Raw genomic sequence first — 15,024 nt, forward strand, 5'->3', positions numbered from 1 at the left:
AGTGAAGCTTTCCACCATCCCTTTGTTGGTATGGGGGACATACCAACTCTCTTAAGGGACACTCCTTTAAAAGGGAAATAGGCTAGCACATGTCTGGGGAAATACAGAATTTTCCACCAATAAACCTAGGAACCTCCTAAATTCTAAGTGGGGAAGTGAATTCTTAGTCAAACCCTTGAAATAAAACTTGATATCACAGTCTGAGTGGGAATGGGTGGGGTGAGGATTGAGAATGGCTTGGGTGTCTCACCTGAACAAATGAATCATGGAAAAGAGCTTAAATCATCCAGCCCTGCCTCGCTTCCACCACAGAAATCCCTCACATGACAGCTCAGTCAGATGAGCACACAACTTCTGTTTCAGTTCTTCCACTGAAAGGAAACTGACTCATCATATCTCTTACCAATGATAGACTTGAATATTCCGTGGTGGGACAGGCTTAATTATTAAAAGCTGCTTCCTTGTATGAAATTAAATCAGCCTCCCCTTGGTCATAGTTTTGTCCTCTAGATCTAAATATTCAAGTACATTGACTTTCAGAGTATTTTCCTTGAAATTCCTGAAGGGCAGGTTTTAGCACTCTGCAGGCACATTTACTCTTCCCCCACCCAACGGCTGGGGCTTCCCTGGTGGCGCCGCAGTAAAGAATCTGCCTGCCAACGCAGGAGACATGGGTTCAATCCCTGGGCTGGGATGATCTCCTAGAGAATGATATATAGCAACCCACTCCAGTATTCTTGCCTAGAACATCCCACCCAGAGGAGCCTGGCAGGTCTACAGTCCAGTTCAGTTCAGTTGCTCAGTCGTGTCCAACCCTTTGAGACCCCATGGACTTCAGCACACCAGGCCTCCTTGTCCATCACCAACTCCCGGAGTCCACCCAAACCCTTGTCCATTGAGTCGGTGATGTCATCCAACCATCTCATCCTCTGTCATCCCCTTCTCCTCCTGCCTTCAATCTTTCCCAGCATCTGGGTGTTTTCAAATGAGTCAGTTCTTCACATCAGGTGGCCAAAGTATTGGAGTTTCAGCTTCAGCATCAGTCCTTCCAGTGAACACCCAGGGCTGATCTCCTTTAGGATGGACTAGTTGGATCTCCTTACAGTCCAAGGGACTCTCAAGAGTCTTCTCCAACACCACAGTTCAAAAGCATCAATTCTTTGGTGCTCAGCTTTCTTTATAGTCCAACTCTCACATCCATACATGACTACTGGAAAAACCATAGCTTTGACTAGATGGAACTTTGTTGGGCTACAGTCCATGGGGTCACAAGAAAGTCAGGTACAACTTAGTGACTAAACAATGACAACCAAATGGCTGACGATCTTCAGTTCATTCAATTGTTGATCATAAAGGACACAGCTCTAGACCCCTTCCTGTTTCACCTAGTGTCCTTTGGTTTGTCAGTGTGAGCTATGACCTGCCTCCTTTCTTCTCTCTGCAATCCAGGAGGATCATAACCCCAGGCTTTCTTGTGTGTGGAGTCTGGGAGTCTTTTGAGCCTCTCCAAGAGATTTTCTGGTATAGTTTGGCTTGCTCTGTGCCTACTGACCATGAATGGCAGCCCAAAGGCAAGGGGTTTTGCTCATGTGGGAATATTGAGACCTGGGAAACTGGGTGTTCCCAACAAGCATGGGAAAAGTAGGTTGATAAAGACTTGCCTGTTCTCTTTGAGGATCTGCATATGCCCCAGATTTTTCCTCATTTTCCCCCAGACTATGGCCCAAGGTTTCAGCACAAAATTCACTTTGGCCCTAAAGAATGGATAATGATCTGACATCCCTTACCTCCATCCACCCATCCACTCACATATGTAACCTTTTGTCAGTATATACTGAGCACTATTTCAGGCCATTTACTAGGCTTGGTGATAGCACCTGTGAGATGTGGGTTCCTGCCAACTAATCTTTTTTGTCTTCTTGAACCCCACTTCTCTGAGCAGCCAGAGATCCAAAAAAGATTTAAGACAATCCACGCAGATTAACACAGTGCCTCAAAAGGGTCACAATCTCAAATAACTTTAAATTGAGTATTTCCAAATGGGGGACAAAAAAAGTTTCTCAATTAAGGGTGTATTAGAATCCCAGGCAGTGGGGGTGGGAATAGGGATAGGGAAATTGGCGAGAGAGAAATAGCAAACTTAGTTCAGAAAGCATATGTTTATATCACCAGTATGCCTTTTACTTAATTGAAGTCAATATACTAATTTACTTGAAATTTATACAACTGTAAAAGAGAGTGAGAGGTTTTCATATTTAATACAATGGGGCCTGGAGTTTAGATAATGCCAAGAGCTCCTGTTTCAGATTTAGAAGGGTGGGCTCTTCTGTTAGTCTGTTTTCTCCCTTTCTCCTGAGATAGATATAGCTATTTTTACTCTCACTGCTTGTGGCTTACAGTTCACTGATTCTGATGAATGGGGAATCTTTTCTTGGCACATCCTATAGATCAACATCTTGGATCTTCTCTCCTTAGGGTTTCTGGCTGCTCAGAGGAGAGACTCTCACAGAGAAAGAGAAGAGAGGTTAGTCAGCAGGAGCCTGCATCTTGCCTCTGTGCCCTCTATCCACTATCTGGCTGCTTTGCAGACCACTTTCTCCAGGATATCCCAAAATCTTGTCACCTCTATAGCCGGGGATCTCTGGCCACCCCAACACTTTCCCACTGGGAAGTTAGTCTAGGTCAAAGGTGACAGATTACTTTCCCACCAATCTGAGATCCCAGAGGATCACACCTAGGGATGCAGAACACCAGACAATAATGCAATTCATAGAGGGCAGGATACCTTTTTTTTAAAAAAATTGAAGAATAGTTGATTTATAATGCTGTGTCAGTTTCAGGTGTAAAGCAAAGTGATTCAGTTTATATATATGTATATATACATATATACATACTTTCTCAGATTCTTTTCCATTTTAGGTTATTGTAAGATACTGAATTGGGCGGGACACTTCTTTTTTTTTTTCATTTATTTTTTTAGTTGGAGGCTAATTACTTCACAATATTGTAGTGGGTTTTGTCATACATTGACATGAATCAGCCATGGATTTACATGTATTTCCCATCCTGATCCCCCCTCCCACCTCCCTCTCTACCCGATCCCTCTGGGTCTTCCCAGTGCACCAGGCCCGAGCACTTGTCTCATGCATCCACCCTAGGCTGGTGATCTGTTTCACCCTAGATAATATACATGTTTCGATGCTGTTCTCTTGAAACATCCCACCCTCGCCTTCTCCCACAGAGTCCAAAAGTCTGTTCTGTACATCTGTGTCTCTTTTTCTGTCTTGCATATAGGGTTATCATTACCATCTTTCTAAATTCCATATATGTGCTTTAGTATGCTGTAATGTTCTTTATCTTTCTGGCTTACTTCACTCTGTATAATGGGCTCCAGTTTCATCCATCTCATTAGAACTGATTCAAATGAATTCTTTTTAATGGCAGAGTAATATTCCATGGTGTATATGTACCACAGCTTCCTCATCCATTCGTCTGCTGATGGGCATCTAGGTTGCTTCCATGTCCTGGCTATTATAAACAGTGCTGTGATGAACATTGGGGTGCACATGTCTCTTTCAGATCTGGTTTCCTCGGTGTGTATGCCCAGAAGTGGGATTGCTGGGTCATATGGCAGTTCTGTTTCCAGCTTTTTAAGAAATCTCCACACTGTTCTCCATAGCGGCTGTACTAGTTTGCATTCCCACCAATAGTGTAAGAGGGTTCCCTTTTCTCCACACCCTCTCCAACATTTATTGCTTGTGGACTTTTGGAAAGCAGCCATCCTGACTGGCGTGTAATGGTACCTCATTGAGGTTTTGATTTGCATTTCTCTGATAATGAGTGATGTTGAGCATCTTTTCATGTGTTTGTTAGCCATCTGTATGTCTTCTTTGGAGAAATGTCTGTTTAGTTCTTTGGCCCATTTTTTGATTGGGTCATTTATTTTTCTGGAATTGAGCTGCAGGAGTTGCTTGTATATTTTTGAGATTAATCCTTTGTCTGTTGCTTCGTTTGCTATTATTTTCTCCCAATCTGAGGGCTGTCTTTTCACCTTGCTTATAGTGTCCTTTGTTGTGCAAAAGCTTTTAAGTTTCATTAGGTCCCATTTGTTTCTTTTTGCTTTTATTTCCAATATTCTGGGATGTGGGTCATAGAGGATCCTGATGTGATTTATGTTGGAGAGTGTTTTGCCTATGTTCTCCTCTAGGAGTTTTATAGTTTCTGGTCTTACATTTAGATCTTTAATCCATTTTGAGTTTATTTTTGTGTATGGTGTTAGAGAGTGTTCTAGTTTCATTCTTTTACAAGTGGTTGACCAGTTTTCCCAGCACCACTTGTTAAAGAGGTTGTCTTTTTTCCATTGTATATCCTTGCCTCCTTTGTCGAAGATAAGGTGGGCAGGACACTTCTTAACAGCAGGTAGGGAAATATGTCAGGGTTTACAGCATCTCATCCAAACGCCTCTCCCGGCTGCTGGAGTTGGAGCAAACACTGCACTACTTCTGGGTTCTCATCCCCAGTCCAAAACGTATGCTTTCTTCCTGGCAACAGTCTCTGGTCACATTGCCCAAAGCCATATCTTACTCCAGATTCTGCAGAACGCTGTTCCCTTAGCTAAGCACCTGTCCGCTGTAGGTGGGATTTGCATGTGGCCAGGAAGACAGGGTTCAGTGGGGCCCAGCTGAGCACTCAGTACCTGGTGTGTGCCACGCTTAGTCGCTCAGTCGTTTCCAACTCTTTGAGACCCCATGGACTGCAGCCTGCCCAGCTCCTCTGTCCGTGGGGATTCTCCAGGCAAGAACTCTGGAGTGGGTTGCCATGCCCTTCTCCAGGGGATCTTCCCAACCCAGGGACTGAACCCAGGTCTCCCACATTGCAGGTGGCTTCTTTACCAGCTGAGCCGCCAGGAAGCCTGTGGTAGGCACTCAAGAGAGGTTGGTTGAATGGAAGGCTGATGGGGCTGGACAAGGGATGGTTTTTGCCAGGTTGAAGTCTTGAATCCTGGAAAGGGTTTTCATGGAGGGGAATGGTTCCTTGTATTTTGAAAGTGATGACCTGGTACAGATTTTTACCCACTCTGTTACTGGCAGAGAAACTGGGGTGGGTTATATGGATTCGGAAGTCTGGAGCTGAGAAGGAGAACCTAGCGGCCTTGGTGTGCCCACACACTGGGAGTCAGAGAGTCAGTGATGTTTGTCCAGCTCTGGAGGCCCTGAGAAGGAGGTGGCCTGCCTCAGAGATGGTCAGTTAAAACTCCATCAATCAATAGGAACAGGGCTGGCCATGCAGTTTGCAGGGCTTTCTACAAAGGCAAAGTCTCTTGTTAAAAAATTATTTAGAATTTCGAGATGACGACAGCGGGGCACTAAACTAAGCACAGGCTCTTCTAAGTGCGGAGCCCAATGTGGGCACTGTGAGGCCTCCGGGGCTGGGAGGCATCGCTTCTCGTTGTTTCAGAAGCAGCTGAGTCAGCTCCTCTGCAAAGCATCCCTTTTCCCTCTCTCCTGGACCCAGTCCCATCAAGTCCACTTTGCTCTTGTTCTGGATCCACTGTATTTGTTCCATCTTGTTTTCAGCTGCTTACAAGTCTGAGGTTCTCCACAGCTAGTAATGCTGTTGCCATTTCGTAAGGCCATTGTATACCTTATCTTAATCTATTCAGAAACACTTGGTGGTAAGTAGTTCTATCCCCCTTAACAGAGACACAGAGTGACTTGGCCAAGGCCACACAATTTATAAAAGACCGAACCAAGACCAGGATGACTTCAGAAACCCAGGCTCTTTCCTTCTACCACTTGGTCTTGGCACAGTTGTCTCTTGTTAATTTTGTTCATCTTCAGGGCCTCGTGGCTTCCCTGGTGGCTCAGCGGTAAAGAATCTGGCTGTCAATGAAAGCGACATGGGTTCTATCCCTGGGTCAGGAAGATCCCCTGGAGAAGAAAATGACAACCCACTCCGGTATTCTTGCCTGGGAATTCCCATGGACAGAGGAGCCTGGTGGGCTAGTCTACAGGGTCGCAAAAGAGTCAGTCATGACTGAGCAACTAAACAGTGACAATGAGGCCTTGTAGATTGCAGGCCCTCAATTTTTTGTTTGTTTTTTGAGTGCCAGAGCATGTGGTAGGAGAAGCAGTCACATGTGGAACTAGAGTGAATTAGGGGTCTCAACTCCAGGCAGTTCTCTGCTTCCCACACCTCCGTGCCCTCCTGTCCTGGTCTGAGCGCAGCTGAAGAGACCTGGATGGTGGAAGTTGCTGCGGTACACGGGGGCCTTCTGGATCCTGGACTCCACTGATGTTAGGGCGTCCCTGACTTGCACGTCTTTCTGCCTCTCACAGGCACTGCGTCCATTCTGGCCGAGTGCATCTTTCTCCTGGGTCATCTGCCTACACCTTATCTCTTCTCCAGCAGGGACGTGGGCCGATAACGTGGAAGTTAAGCGATTCCCCTCATTTCCCAAAGGCTCGGCCAGCGTGGGACTGGAACAGCTACGCTTTGCTCTCTTCCCCTGGGCTTCACTCTGACTCCACTCCACCTTCCAGAAGGCCCTCCAAACAGAAGCCTTCCCGAGCAGAGGACACGCCCAGTCACAATAATTTTTCCAGGAAAGAGAGGAAAGAGTGAATGAACGTGTGAGCAAAGAGGTTTTTACTGTGATTCCGCTTCTCACCTGAGGCAGGAGGGGCATAGGAGGTGAGTAACATTCCAGACAAGGCCACTGTGTGTGGCTGAGGCCTCATCTTACGTTTAGCCTCAGCCCTTTCAACTGGAAGGGCGCCTTTGGCCAACACTATATGGCTCATGTACAATAAAGCCTTGTTGCCCTCCTGCTTTTGAAAGCAAGACTCATATGCACCCATGACAGTACTTGACACACAGACCCCCTGTGGACAGGTCGTGTGGCTTTTGCTCCGGGACACTGTTGTCTCCCCCGGCAGGCCTCATAGCCTGATGCCTGGTTAGCCCAGCTCTTTGTGACTTAGATCTATTTGGTGTCCTGCCTCACTAGGTTCCTCTGAGTCTCTGAGTTTGCCCACTAAGAGTCTTCGTCTTATTTTCCTCTGGATGGGATTAGGTTAGTGCCTTTGTGTGGCTTGTGAATAGTGGCTCAGACCTTAAAGCGTCTGCCTACAATGTGGGAGACCTGGGTTCAATCCCTGGGTCGGGAAGATCCCCTGGAGAAGGAAATGGCAACCCACTCCAGTACTCTTGCTTTGGAAAATCCCATGGATGGAGGAGCCTGGTAGGCTACAGTCCATGGGGTCGCAAAGAGTCAGACATGACCGAGCAACTTCACTTTGTGCGGCTTGGGATCTCACTTAGCCGATCTCACTTCCTTTCCCTCTGGCTTACAATGAAGAATAAATTGAGAGGACTTCTAGGTGTGTTCTGCTGATTCTTGCTGTTTGGGGAAAAGAGGGTTGTGCTGGCAGATCTCATTTGGAAGCTGTCACTTCTCGGTCTAGAATATTCAGCAGAAAGGGTTTTTGCATAAGTAATATGGACAATTGATGATATGTACCTGCTGGGCCCTCAGGGATTTCCTCTTTGAAATCACAGTTTAAGCGATGAGATTCCGAGAAGCCGAGCTAACTGGAGTTTCCATTTGGAAGATCTTGATCTCTGGAGTCTTCTGTGTGAGCTGGTTTCGCTTTCATGCTCTTTCGCTCATCGCTGTTCAGATTTTGTAGCAGTGGAGGAAGTGGAGGAAGACTAAAACCTCTGCTGATGTTTATTTTAAGCATATTGTTCATTTGCTGAAAGGGTCTCTCAAATATTACTAGTTGCATGGGGTGAATGGGAGTGTTTTTATGTGGACATGGTTATTCACTTGCTTCTCTGTGTTAGAGAATGTGAGCACCAAGCTTAAAATAAAGGCAAGAGTATTTTATTAAGAACATTTTCCTTTTTTTCTTCTCCCTGCAGAAGTTGCCGCCTTTCAGCTGTAATTACACCTTCTGTTTACTTCTGTGAATCAGTTACACAGGTCTGGGCAAACTGTTGCATCATCATGTTTCTCTTTTGATGTATAATTGTGGCTGAAAGACAAAAGGCATGATTAGATTTCAGGTGGGAGAAGGAAGTTGGAATCTGAGATCACAGCACTCTATAAACATCAGACTGGGGGGAGAGGATTTTGTCTCCTGACTTGGGGTGTGGACCGTGCCTCAAAACCCAGGCAGGCATCCACAGACGCTTAGAAAAACTGTTTTCCTAGAATAGGGAAGATGAGGAGAGACTGCCCGAGACTCTAGCCACCAGAGGCTAATGCTGATGAAAATTGTGCATATCCTAAAGAGCGAGTTACTTTTTTTTTTTTTTTTCAGTGACTGCACTGCATTTTGAAATTAAACTGTTGTAGCCATGCATTCTGGGAAACAAACTCACTCAAAGGACAATGCAGACAGTGGAGTGCAGTTTATTACACTGGTGGGCCCAAGGCAGTCTCCTCTTAGCCAAGGACCCTGACCAGTTTTTCTGAAAACTTTATATACCCTAAGTATACGTGCCCAAACCCACCTCCCCAAATTCCCTGAAACTAGTCTGAACAAAGGAAAAGAAAGTTTCAGAGTTAACCTGTGATTCATATGCCTTAAGCCTAGGTAGTTAACAGTGGACAATTATCAATAGGCCTGTGGTCGTACCCCAATAAGCATAAAAGAATTTATGATTCTATTTGGTTACACAGATAATTAGGGTATTCTTTTAGGTGACAGAGAGTCTAGGTACGAACCCTGGGGCTCTTCCATCCAGGGGGCCTGGTTTTCCAGTTGGTATGTCATTTCCATAGATCCTGGGCACAGAGCTCAAAGTCCACGGTCCGGCCCAAGATGGAGTCCTGCTTTCAAGATGGAGCCTGCTCTGTCTGTTTCCTCCTTCATTCCCTCCTCTTGATGCTCTTAACTCATAGTATGAGCATCATTCATAGGGATATATTGCACCCTGACTCTTGGACCTCCAATTTGGGAGAACGACATCAACCTTTGGGATACAAAGTTCATAATACATTGTAAAATAAAGGGTCCACAAAGCAGAACTATCAAGGCAACTATAACAATGGTAAATATAGTTTTCCACCAGTCACCCTTCACCCAAGATAGGACTGAAGTCCAAAAAGGAAGATTATCATCAGAGATAACTTTTACCTGACCTTTCATATCATTTAGGGTGGCTGATATATAGCCAGATAAATCAGGAATATATACACAACATTCAACTTTAATTACAGCACAGGTCCCTCTTTGTTCTGAAACTGTGTAGTTTAGTCTCAGGATGATACCAGCAAGTCCGTGTAGCAGCAGTGGATCGTAGAGCTTCATTTCTTTTTCTTCTGTAAGATGATCTTGGTTTCAGGGGGATCAGTGGGGTCCATTTGTGTAGTCCACTCAGCGTCCTCCAGGTCTGTGTGCTATGCTCTCTCCACCCTCCTGTGGTGGATCCAGGGGGTGACACCTGCAGCTTTAACTGTAGTCGGGCTGGTTAGAATAACAGTATGTGGACCCTTCCAACGTGGGGCCAAGGAGTCGTGTTTCCAGTCCTTGACCACCCCTGATCCCCGGGCACAGATTCGTGAATCTGTTCCGCAACGGGGAACGGCACCCTTTCTTGTACCAACTTAGTTACCTGATCCATTACCTTAACCAGTTGTTTCATCTGCTGTGAAATCTCATCTCCCCTTACCTGAGGCAAATTTGTTGGCACCTGTTTTATTATGGGAGGGGGCCTCCCATACACAATTTTGTACAAAGAGCTGTGGGACCATGGGGTCATCCTGAGTCTGAGCAGTGACGTCGGACCAGTCCACCCAGGAGCAGTCAGTCTCTAAGATCCACTTGGAGAGTGTCTCTTTAAGTGTCCGGTTGGTTCCTTCCACCATCCCAGAACTCTGGGGCCTATATGCTGTATGTAATTTCCACTTGATGTTTAAAGTTTTGCTTACTTGTTTTACTAAATCAGCTATGAAAGCTGGGCCACTGTCCCATCCAATGCTGGTAGGAAATCCAAATCTGGGAACTATCTCCCTAAGCAGGCACCGGCTACTTTTGATGCTCTTTTAGTCCGGGTAGGAAAAGCTTCTACCCATTCCGAGGACGTACATACTATGACCAGCAGGTAATGGTAGTGTCGGTTAGGTTTCATTTCAGTGAAGTCTACTTCCAGGTGTTCAAAGGGCAGCGTGCCTTTTAGCTGAATCCCCGGAGATTTCTGTCTGTGCCAAGAGGCAGCATTGATCCATGAGCAGGCAGTGCAGTTCTGAGATTTTGTCCTGCGTAGGGAAGAGAGGTGGGGAACCAAGAAATATTTTCAAATTAGCTCTTCCAGTTTATCATGGCCTAGATGGGTCACTTGGTGTGTTTTTTTTAACAGAGTAGGTGCCAGCTCCTCCGGTACCAATAATTTGCCACTGGGCAATTCCCACCATCCCTTTTCAGTCTTGATGGCCCCTTCTGCTTTGGCTAGTTGGTTTTGGGCTTCAGTGTATTTTGGAGAGTCTAGTGTTAGCTCAGGCAGCTCCGCCAATATGACAGCTTTAATAGGGGCTTCATTTGTCACCCCCAAGCCCTCGACTGCTTGTCTAGCGGTCTTATCTTCCAGTCTGTTCCCTGAGCCCAGGGGGGTATCCCGTTTTTGACGTCCTCAGCAGTGTATGACTGCAACCCTTTCTGGTTCCCAGGCAGCATCTACTAGGGTCTTGATTTCTTTCCTATTTTTAGTATCTTTTTCACTAGCTGTCAAAGGCTTCTCTCCTGATACAGAGCCCTGTAAATGTTTGTCTTCTTACCTTCTGACAGCTGGAGGGCCTGGATTAGAGCACATAGTTTGGCCTGTTGAGCGGACCAGTGTGAGGGCAGAGAGCAGGCCTCAGCGATGGTTTCTTCCATGACTCTGTATATCCCGACAGTCGTTGTCCTCGTTTCACCAGGCTGGGGCCACTGGTGTACAGGACCGAATCTGGGTCCGGATTGGCTGGTCTCTCAAGTCAGGTCTGCTGGCATATTTTCTTGCAATCATGTGAGGGCCCACCTTCTCCCACAAGAAAGAGAGTGGCCAGATTCAGGGCCTGACAAGGCTCAGTAGCAACATGGGTGTTCTCACGTAACAGTCCCTGGTACTGAGTAATCCGGGATGTTGACAGCCATTTATGGGGGTCCCCTCGCAGGAAAGTGCTGACCTCATGCGAGACTTTTACAAACAAATCTTGGCCCAAAGTCAGCTTGGCTGCCTCCCGGACCAGTAAGGCAACTGCAAGCAACTGCCCGTAAGCATGCCAGCCACCCAGTGGCAACATTGTCCATCTGATTCGAGAGATAAGTCCCTGTCTGTCCCATGTCCCCATAATCTGGGACAACACTCCCATAGCCACCTTGTCCTAAAGAGTAAACGGCTTAGCAAGGTCTGGTAGGCCCAAGGCGGGTGCTGATGTAATTGTACAGGGTTTGAGTTCTATTACCAGTGGGATTTATTTTGCAAGCCTTGGGGGTGTTGTCTTCCACCCAGACCTCAGGGTATTGTTGAGTTAACTCTCTCTCTCTTGACTGTTTAGCCTGTCATGTTTCCTTGCTGAGAGATTGTGCAACCTCCATTCATCTTGAAGGGTTACTGAGAGGGAGAGTAAATAGGTGGTAGACCCCACTCAAACAGTGGGTCTTTCATGGGGGGAAAGGTCACTTGTGCCCCCAATTTAGACAGCAAGTCTCTTCCTAACAAAGGTACTGGACATTCAGGGATGTATAAAAATTCATGAGTCACTTGGTGTCCCCACCATCTGACATTTTCAGGGTAGGCTAGAGACACAAAGGCTGCATTTATCAGCATCTGAGACCCAGCAGCCTCCGGCTGGGTCTATTGGCGTATAAAGTCTATAGGCCTCGCACAGTCTTTTGCAGAACTCAGCAGGTGATTCGCTTTCGCTTTGAATCACTTCGGAGGGTTTTGCGATACCCATAGCTTTTTGGGCCCCCCTCTTGACACCTTGTAAAATAGTCACCCGATATCTCCAGGTGGCCCCTCCCTTCCTCTGGGTCACAGTCCCAATCAGGCCCCTCATCAGGGATGGCTGGTTCTCCCACAACTGAGGGTTTGCAATACCCTCAGGCGCCATTTCTCTGAACCATTTTCTGGCCTTGATTTGGATCCTGTGTCTTTCCGCAGTGCTGAAAAGGGAGACTAGTAGTTGGATTATGTCATCCTATGTAGGGCAGTGGGTTCGAAAAATAGTCTCCATTAGCCTAATCATGGCTTGTGGCTCCCCAGAGTACCGTGGAGCGTGTCTCTGTCAGTTTAATACATCCGTAGAGGAAAATGGCTGGTAATAATAGGCTACAGGGGGGCTGATGGTAGTGCCCACATGCGTCCTGACCTGGAGGCTGCTGTAGCTCTCTGAGGGGGCATCTGTAGTGGGGTTCTTGCCCCCGTTCCCTGGCGGAGCGCAGCCTCTGTCTAATTGCTGTGTTTTCTCCCCCCTTCCCATCAGTACTCACCGGGAGAGGTGGATACAATCTAGAGGTCCAGCTGAGGTGGAATTCTGGGGGCGTTGACCGGAGGTCTCCATTACTGGGACTGGGGCTTGCCGAAACGGCGGCTCTATGAACTCCGGGAGAGCTGGCGGAGGCGCATTGGCTGCCGCCAGAACTTCACCTGGCCCTGGATCGGGCATTAAGGCGGCCTCTGGTCCTGGTGGAACACTGGGCGGCGGGCGAGTCGTTATCCAGTTATCTGGGGGAGGCATCAGGTTATCCCTGTCCGAATCCTGTAAAATTTCCTTTTTTTATCATCAGTCAATTTTTGTGCCATTAATATTTTTCCCTTTCCCTCCTGGATACAGAACCTTGTCCAAGTAGGAGGGTCTTGAGCTAACCCTAGCCATGAGTCAATAGATGGATACTGATCCGCGTGTCCTGGCTCTCCTCTGACTACTGTATAGACCGCTTCCACTATTTTTAAGTTCATGGTGTTCTCTGGTGGCCGTCCTACTCCCATGGGGGCCGTTCGACCTCACAGAGTATATGCAGGCGGTTAGGCTTCATCTTCACCCCGCGCTGCTGCTGCTAAGTCGCTTCAGTCGTGTCCACCCCATAGTCTCCTACAAATCCCTTTAAATGTTTAATCATGCACCCCAATACAGTTGCCTTAGATTCACTTCCCCCCATCTTGCTTACCTTCTCAGACCTTCTACTTTTCCTTTTCGTTCTGTCTACGAAGTTCTCAGTACTCTATGTACTTCTGATATTTCCACTCAGTGACACTTAAATTGCCATTCTGCCTCCTTCCTAATTGGGGTGAGAGGAGCCTTACCTGCCAGATCCCAGAGGGAGAAGGGGGATTGGCGTGTCTTCACCTGCCGGTCAGCACAGGCGAAATAGAACACCACGTGGTCCAAGACTGTTTTTCCCTTAACTTTTAAAGTCCATTCTGCCTTGGTGGGCTTGATCAGGTGCGGATGAAAATACAGATGGGTTAAAAATCCCACGTCCCAGGCTGTCTCCAGAAAAGCCAATTTGTACTCACTTATGTATCCCCCTCCTTCTAGCCTGGCAATTCTGAGGGTGTCAAGAATTTCATAGCAGATGGGACACCTCCTTGGGGAGGGCAGAACATGAGCACATGAAAACCAAGTTTTTTCTCCTAAAAATCCCCTGGCAATTGCTTGGTAATAATTTTCCCCAAGACGGCATGGACACCACCTCCTAAATGACCTTCACAAATTTCCTTCCTAAGCCCTAACACGCCCGTCAACCTGTGTACCAAGCAATCATTGCCACCTGCCTAGTCCAGGCTCCTGTGGGTCTGTGTGCCTTCTCATCCCTCCCGGGGGCGGGAGGGTGGTGGTGATCAGGCCCCCTCTTCCACCCTGCTGGGTGGGTTCCTCCTCACCTGAGCGCTCAGTTCCCCTGCTGCCGTCCACTACCTGCTAACCTGAAAGGTCCAGGCATTGAGAAGCAGAATCCTTCCAGAAGGGCAAGGCACCTTCCCCCCTCTAGAAGATTCGAGCCACAAGGCCTCGGAGTAGTCCCAACTGGGACTTGTCTCCTCAAAGTGAGGAGTTTCCCAGTCAATGCACTAAATGTAGCCACATGTTCCGGGAAACAAACTCACTCAGAAGGACAGTGCAGACAGTGGAGTGCAGTTTATTACACCGGCGGGCCCAAGGCAGAGTCTCCTCTTAGCCAGGGACCGTGACCAGTTTTTCTGAAAACCTTATATACCCTAAGTGTACGTGCCCAAACCCACATCCCCAAATTCCCTGAAACTAGTCTGAACAAAGGAAAAGAAAGATACAATCAAAGTTAACCTGTGATTCATATGCCTTAAGCCTAGGTAGTTAACAGTGGACAATTATCAATAGGCCTGTGGTCATACACCAATAAGCATAATAGAATTTACGATTCTATTTGGTTACACAGATAATTAGGGTATTCTTTTAGGTGACAGAGAGTCTAGGTACGAGCCCTGGGGCTCTTCCATCCAGGGAGCCTGGTTTTCCAGTTGGTTTGTTGTTTCCATAGATCCTGAGCACAGAGCTCAAAGTCCACGGTCCGGCCCAAGATGGAGTCCCGCTTTCAAGATGGAGCCTGTTCTGTCTGTTTCCTTCTTCAAAACCCAGCGGGGAGAACATACCTGCCTAAGGTCAGGAGCAGCATGGGGCTTGTGGGCTTGTGAGCTGAGATCATCTATTTTTCAAGCTCTGTGTCTGCCCTGCTGTAGCTGCTATGTGTGACAAATTTCCCTTTTTAGCCCTACTTTAGGTGGAGAGGATGCTGATTTTACCATGGGAGCATGTGGGGGAGGGGAAGGCGTGGTGGCTCAGGTTGTATGGGGGAGGGGACGGCCTGGTGACTCAGGTAGTAGACCCCAGCCCCTTCTTTTGTTTTCACATCTGGGAGGCATTTGTTCCATTGCTCAGGCTACCCTTGGGGGAGGATGTAAACCTTCCTAAGTAAAAAACAGCTCTCAGAAAACCTTCAACATTTTTGATTCAGTTAGAATTTACTCAGTGCTCGACAGACAGGTGCTTGGGTATCT

General features: G+C 47.2%; 1 long non-coding RNA gene across 1 annotated transcript; it reads right to left on the reverse strand.

Annotated features, from left to right (window-relative positions):
* Positions 1-7,872: 7,872 nt before the first annotated feature.
* Positions 7,873-13,407, reverse strand: LOC110148412 (uncharacterized). The gene is made up of 3 exons (XR_011491122.1): positions 13,297-13,407; positions 12,483-12,751; positions 7,873-8,039 (listed from the first exon to the last, which is right to left on the reverse strand). It is a non-coding gene; the product is annotated as an uncharacterized lncRNA (long non-coding RNA).
* Positions 13,408-15,024: the final 1,617 nt, after the last annotated feature.

This window comes from Odocoileus virginianus, chromosome 14 (genome assembly GCF_023699985.2).
Source record: "Odocoileus virginianus isolate 20LAN1187 ecotype Illinois chromosome 14, Ovbor_1.2, whole genome shotgun sequence".
NCBI lineage: Eukaryota > Metazoa > Chordata > Mammalia > Artiodactyla > Cervidae > Odocoileus > Odocoileus virginianus.